The following is a 5,270-nucleotide window of genomic DNA, read 5'->3' on the forward strand; positions in this document are numbered from 1 at the left end:
ACACCAACTGGCAGCTCTTTAGAGAAGTCTTTACCCACTCAACTTCAGCTTCAACCTCACTAAAAACCAATGAAGGAATCGAAGCAGCCACGGAATACCTAAATGCGAGCATAATAAACGCTATCCGCGTCTCCACACCGGCAAAAACGTCCATCAGCAATCACGAATACCTCCAGTACATATTAAAAAAAATAGCAGAAAAACGTAGACTAAGAAGGATATGACAGACCCATAGAACACCGGAGGACAAACGCAAACTAAACAACGCAACTAGAAAACTATCCAAAACCATAAAAAACTACAATAATGACCGTTTTCACAAATATCTCGCCAGCCTGTGCCCCACAGCCGACTCTAACTACTCACTATGGGAAGCCTCCAGGAAACTCACGCGCCCCCCACAAATAATACCTCCAATCCGCCGTCCGCAGAGTGGATGGGCGCGTAGCCCTATAGAAAAAGCCAACCTATTTGCCAAACACTTGACTGAAGTATTCCAACCCCATTCCTCCATAGCTGCAGCGGACGTCACCGAATACCTGCACGCTCCCTTCCAAATGTCCCCTCCTATTGAACCCTTCACTTCTGCAGAGATCATAGAAGCAATCAGTCGCCTAAACCCCAAGAAAGCAGCAGGTCACGACCTAATAGGAAATAAAGCAATCAAGGAACTCCCCATAAAAGGGATCGCACTCATCGCATCAATCTTTAACGCCATCCTCCGCCTTGAACACTTTCCCAAGGCGTGGAAAATCTCACTAATCACCCTCATCCCCAAACCCTGTAAACCAATATATGAAGCCAGCTCCTATCGCCCAATCAGTCTCTTACCTACCCTGTCTAAACTATTCGAGAGGATGCTCACGAATCGTCTCCTTCCACTCCTAGAAGAATTGAAAACTCTCCCAGATCACCAATTCGGCTTCCGAAAACAACACTCAACAGTAGAGCAAATCCACCGCATAACCCACATGATCAGCCAAACCCTTGAAAAGAAAAAATACTGCTCAGCCGCATTCCTAGACATCCAACAGGCATTCGATAAAGTATGGCATGAAGGGCTACTCTACAAGCTTAAAAAAATCCTACCCCACCCATACTACTCCATCTTAAAATCCTACCTAACCAACAGACAATTCATAATTAAATGTCTAGATGCCACTTCCGCAACATTCCCAATAGAATCCGGCATACCACAAGGTAGTGTCCTCGGACCCCTACTGTTCTCCATCTACACTGCCGTCTTACCCATATCAAACGAGATAACAATAGCAACATTTGCCGACGACACAGCACTATTAGCTACCCACGCAGACCCGGCAATTGCCTCATCCACTCTCCAGCGAAGTCTCGACTCCATGGAAAAGTGGTTCCAAAAATGGGGTTTTAAAATAAGCGAAAAAAAATCCTCCCGTGTAACCTTCACGCTCCGAAAACAAACCTGCCCCCAGGTCACCATTAACAACGCAATAATCCCAAGCAAGGACTCCGTAAGATACCTGGGCATGACCCTGGACAGGAGACTAACTTGGAAAAAACATATCTCAGAAAAAACATAGCAACTAAAGGAAAAACTAAGAAAATTCTATTGGCTCACGGGCCGACGCTCCAAACTAAACATACAGAACAAAATAACCCTCTACGAGGCCGTAATAAAACCTGTCTGGACCTACGGAATCCAACTATGGGGAACAGCAAGTAACTCCAACATTGAAATACTCCAACGCTTCCAATCGAAAACGCTAAGATCCCTATTAAATGCACCCTGGTATGTTACCAACGAAACAATCCACCGGGACCTCAAGATACCTACAGTCAAAGATGAAATACACAAGTCCAGAAGCAGATATAACACAAGAGTCAACAACCACCACAACCCACTAGTCACCCAACTACTGGACACGACGGACCAGATCCGCAGACTAAAAAGAAAATACCCACTAGATTAAATCCTTAGTCCTACTAGAACCAACAATATAAAGCTATTATAATCCATGTCATTGTATCACGCCAAATTAAGTTACTGAAAATTCTCAACGAGAATTGATTGTAAATATTCTAATAAATAAAAATAAAAAAAAAATGATACATGTTTCGATGATTGAGCCGTTAAGCGTGACAAAGCGATGGAATTGTTTTGCACAGAAATTCTGGTTCTAAAATTATGTTAGGGATTCTAGGGCGTAATAACATCTTGGACCGCAAAGTTATCGACGTGTCGATGAAAGTTAAGCGAGCTTTATCGAAGCACACGTTCGAGTCTTTGGGCGATTGCTAGGAATACGCGTAATGTTTTTTTCTGTGAGCTGAAAAGTTGAACGACTATAAATGGCGTTTGTAGAGGATTTCAAAGCGGAAGAAGAAGCAGATTATTTAATACATAATATCTTCCTTTATAATATATCTAATATCCTAATAATTAGATGAACGTAATACAAATGTTTAGAATCAGAAATTATCTTTTTATATAGAGATCTGTTTGATGCAAGATCTAAAATCAATCAAATGGGATTGTATGGATTGTGTATTTGTCTGTGTTAATCCTTTGACGTCGATACCAACGATGTATATAGCGAATGGCGGTTATCAGCCAAGATTATGAGCACGTACGCAAATAGACTATAATATTTTGCAAGTATGAAATGTCTTGGTATGGTACGCTTTAATCTATCTATCCAAGTCAAAATAAGTATAAAAATCGCGTTGCAATCAACATATTTAAAAAAAAAAAAAAAAAAAAAAGGGAGAAACAGATGCTTCTATTTATATTCATATTAAAATGATACATATTTGTAATTTTCTGGTAAACTAAATCGGTACTCGCATGAAAGTAGATATAGTCATTGAAATTGTGGCACTTTAAATCTCAAATTTAATTCTTCAACACGTTGAGTGTTTAGGTGTTTTAGTGTTAGGGCCGTGATATAAAATATTCGTCAATGATAATAAATATATGTGCAAGTAATCGTGTTGTTGATTGTAATCAAATGTAACTTGTAACGCTATTAGTATTTTAATCTTCCTGAAAAATGTTGAAATGTTGATTCAACAGCAGAGAAGAATAGCAGAAAAAGAAAAGTAAAAGGAATCGCAAGTGTCGTATATCAATGATATTATCATAGGTCTATAACATTAAATTAAGATTCTTAAGAGATGAAAAAGGTTTAATAGTCGATTATACAGATATTTCGGATACACGATAAATGCGAGGTTTGTCAATGATCCGTGAAAATTGTTTGTTTGGAAATTTGTTTCCAAGGGATCGTTCACGGTTGTCCAATTTAACAAAATGGAACTCGTTGCATTTTATCGATCTAAAACGTCATGCGCAGATATTTTGACCTATATAATTTATATAACATACACTGTACAGATAAGTAGAAAATAAAATAATTGACACTCGCATATGCGTATCTCAGATAGTTACTACTTTAGTTAAATGATTTAATTTAATGGAAATCGCTTACCATAACGTCTCGTTTTTCCGCGTATAAAATCATTCGTACGATCACTAGAATCATGTTGGATTCGAGCGATGGGTCCATGTAAATTGCACTGACCTAGGATTAAAATACGTACGAAAATGTAACAGGCGTTAAAACAGTATTACAGCCTTACAAATAAATTATTATTCAAAACTCTCGTAAATACATCGTATCTTATATAATCTTCCTAAAAAATTAATTTTATTCGTTATATTTATCTTAGGAAATGTACGTTATTAATCTCAACAGCATTGGAAAACCAATTACCGAATGGCTGAAATTAATCGATTACAAAATTCCATTACGGATAAATTATTTGCAGAACTCTTTAAAAGATACGTGTAAGCTTTGAACAGTGTAAACAGAAAATACAGAGCTTCCATCCGAGTATACGATCGAGATGTTTGAAAGCAAGTAGCGTACCTTGAAAATACAGAGATACGCATAACTCTGCCCTATGTTTCCCGGTTGCTCGCGTACATATGTAGGAGAAGGTATTCTATATCTAAGTATAATAACAGAATTTCGTTTGGTATTACTTACGATGTTTAAAAGAGCCAAGATATATTGCTGTACTCGAATTCCATGAAAATCTACCACGGAGTAATCAGCAGCTATTCCAAGCTCTAGCCATCGTGGCGGCGAATCCTTAGCAGTTGGTCTTTTCTCTAGAAATGACTTATCTTAGAAATCGACTTATCTTCCACGAAATTAGAAAGTCTACTCGACTCGACTTGATAGCTTAAACGCATGATTATTAAAAGCATAAATTAATATCTACGAGCAAGTATTCGTGGAATAATTATTATAATATAAATAATTATTTCAAAAGTATAATTTCAAAAATATCAATTCGGTATCACTGTGAATTTCATCCTGCAAATTTCTTTAAAATTCTTGACAAATTTTGGTAAACGTATTCCTCCAGCAGATTTGTCTATTTTTCTATTTTTTTTACATTAAATTAGGCAAGATAGATAAAGATTCGTGCAATGGACAATATACATATGTGTAATAGACAGGGAATAATAAAATAAATTAAAAACAGCGAAATATAGATGAACGTGTAGAAGATCAAGCGAGAGTGGAACGCAATAGGGAGAATAATTGTAAACCGAGTTCCTTTTAAGGCTGAAGATAAGCTATTCTTATATTACATGCTGTTATTATTACTTTTGTACACGATAGATTGGAATATCAGTACAATTTCTTTCTTTCAGTAATATTCGATGATTCGTTAATTTATTAACCGCTATATTGTACGTGGTAAGTAGAAAAGCAACGATTGTACAAGAATGGCATTTGGAAAAATATTTGACTTACTTGATAATCTGTTCCTTTGCCATTTAGGACCAGAGAAGTATCCAATTTCCTCGGGATTTGTTATTTTATATAGGTTGGGGTTGATAATCAATCTCGGATCCACTCGGATTGGTTATCACACCTTTTATTTTCTCTCTTATACAAAACACCAAATCACACAGCAAACGTCTAAACTCTCCCAATGCGTCTTAGCAATTAAGGCGTGGTCGACTCCTATGGCAAAAGAGCGTCGTTAGGAGTCGTACCAACATAACCCTAGTAACCTTTTAGTAACTAGCGGTCATACCAACTGAGCATTTCTCAACAGGATTTACGTCGATCGATAATTCTTCCACTATTGTATCGTTGTATTCTGTGGAGACATCGTCTTTTTCATCGTACAGAATCAATTTCTCAGCTTCTGGGTATTCCACGTTGAAGACGTCACCGGAAAGATTATAAAATCCCTGAACATCGTGGCTT

General features: G+C 37.4%; 1 long non-coding RNA gene across 2 annotated transcripts; it reads right to left on the reverse strand.

Annotated features, from left to right (window-relative positions):
- Positions 1–2,947: 2,947 nt before the first annotated feature.
- LOC126926851 (uncharacterized) lies at positions 2,948–5,039 on the reverse strand. Of its 2 annotated transcripts, none has more exons than XR_007714945.1 (4): positions 4,809–5,039; positions 4,029–4,153; positions 3,468–3,560; positions 2,948–3,342 (listed from the first exon to the last, which is right to left on the reverse strand). It is a non-coding gene; the product is annotated as an uncharacterized LOC126926851 (long non-coding RNA). The 2 variants fall into 2 exon arrangements; XR_007714946.1 differs by having other exon boundaries at positions 2,949–3,314.
- Positions 5,040–5,270: the final 231 nt, after the last annotated feature.

This window comes from Bombus affinis, unplaced genomic scaffold, assembly GCF_024516045.1.
Source record: "Bombus affinis isolate iyBomAffi1 unplaced genomic scaffold, iyBomAffi1.2 ctg00000059.1, whole genome shotgun sequence".
Lineage (NCBI taxonomy): Eukaryota > Metazoa > Arthropoda > Insecta > Hymenoptera > Apidae > Bombus > Bombus affinis.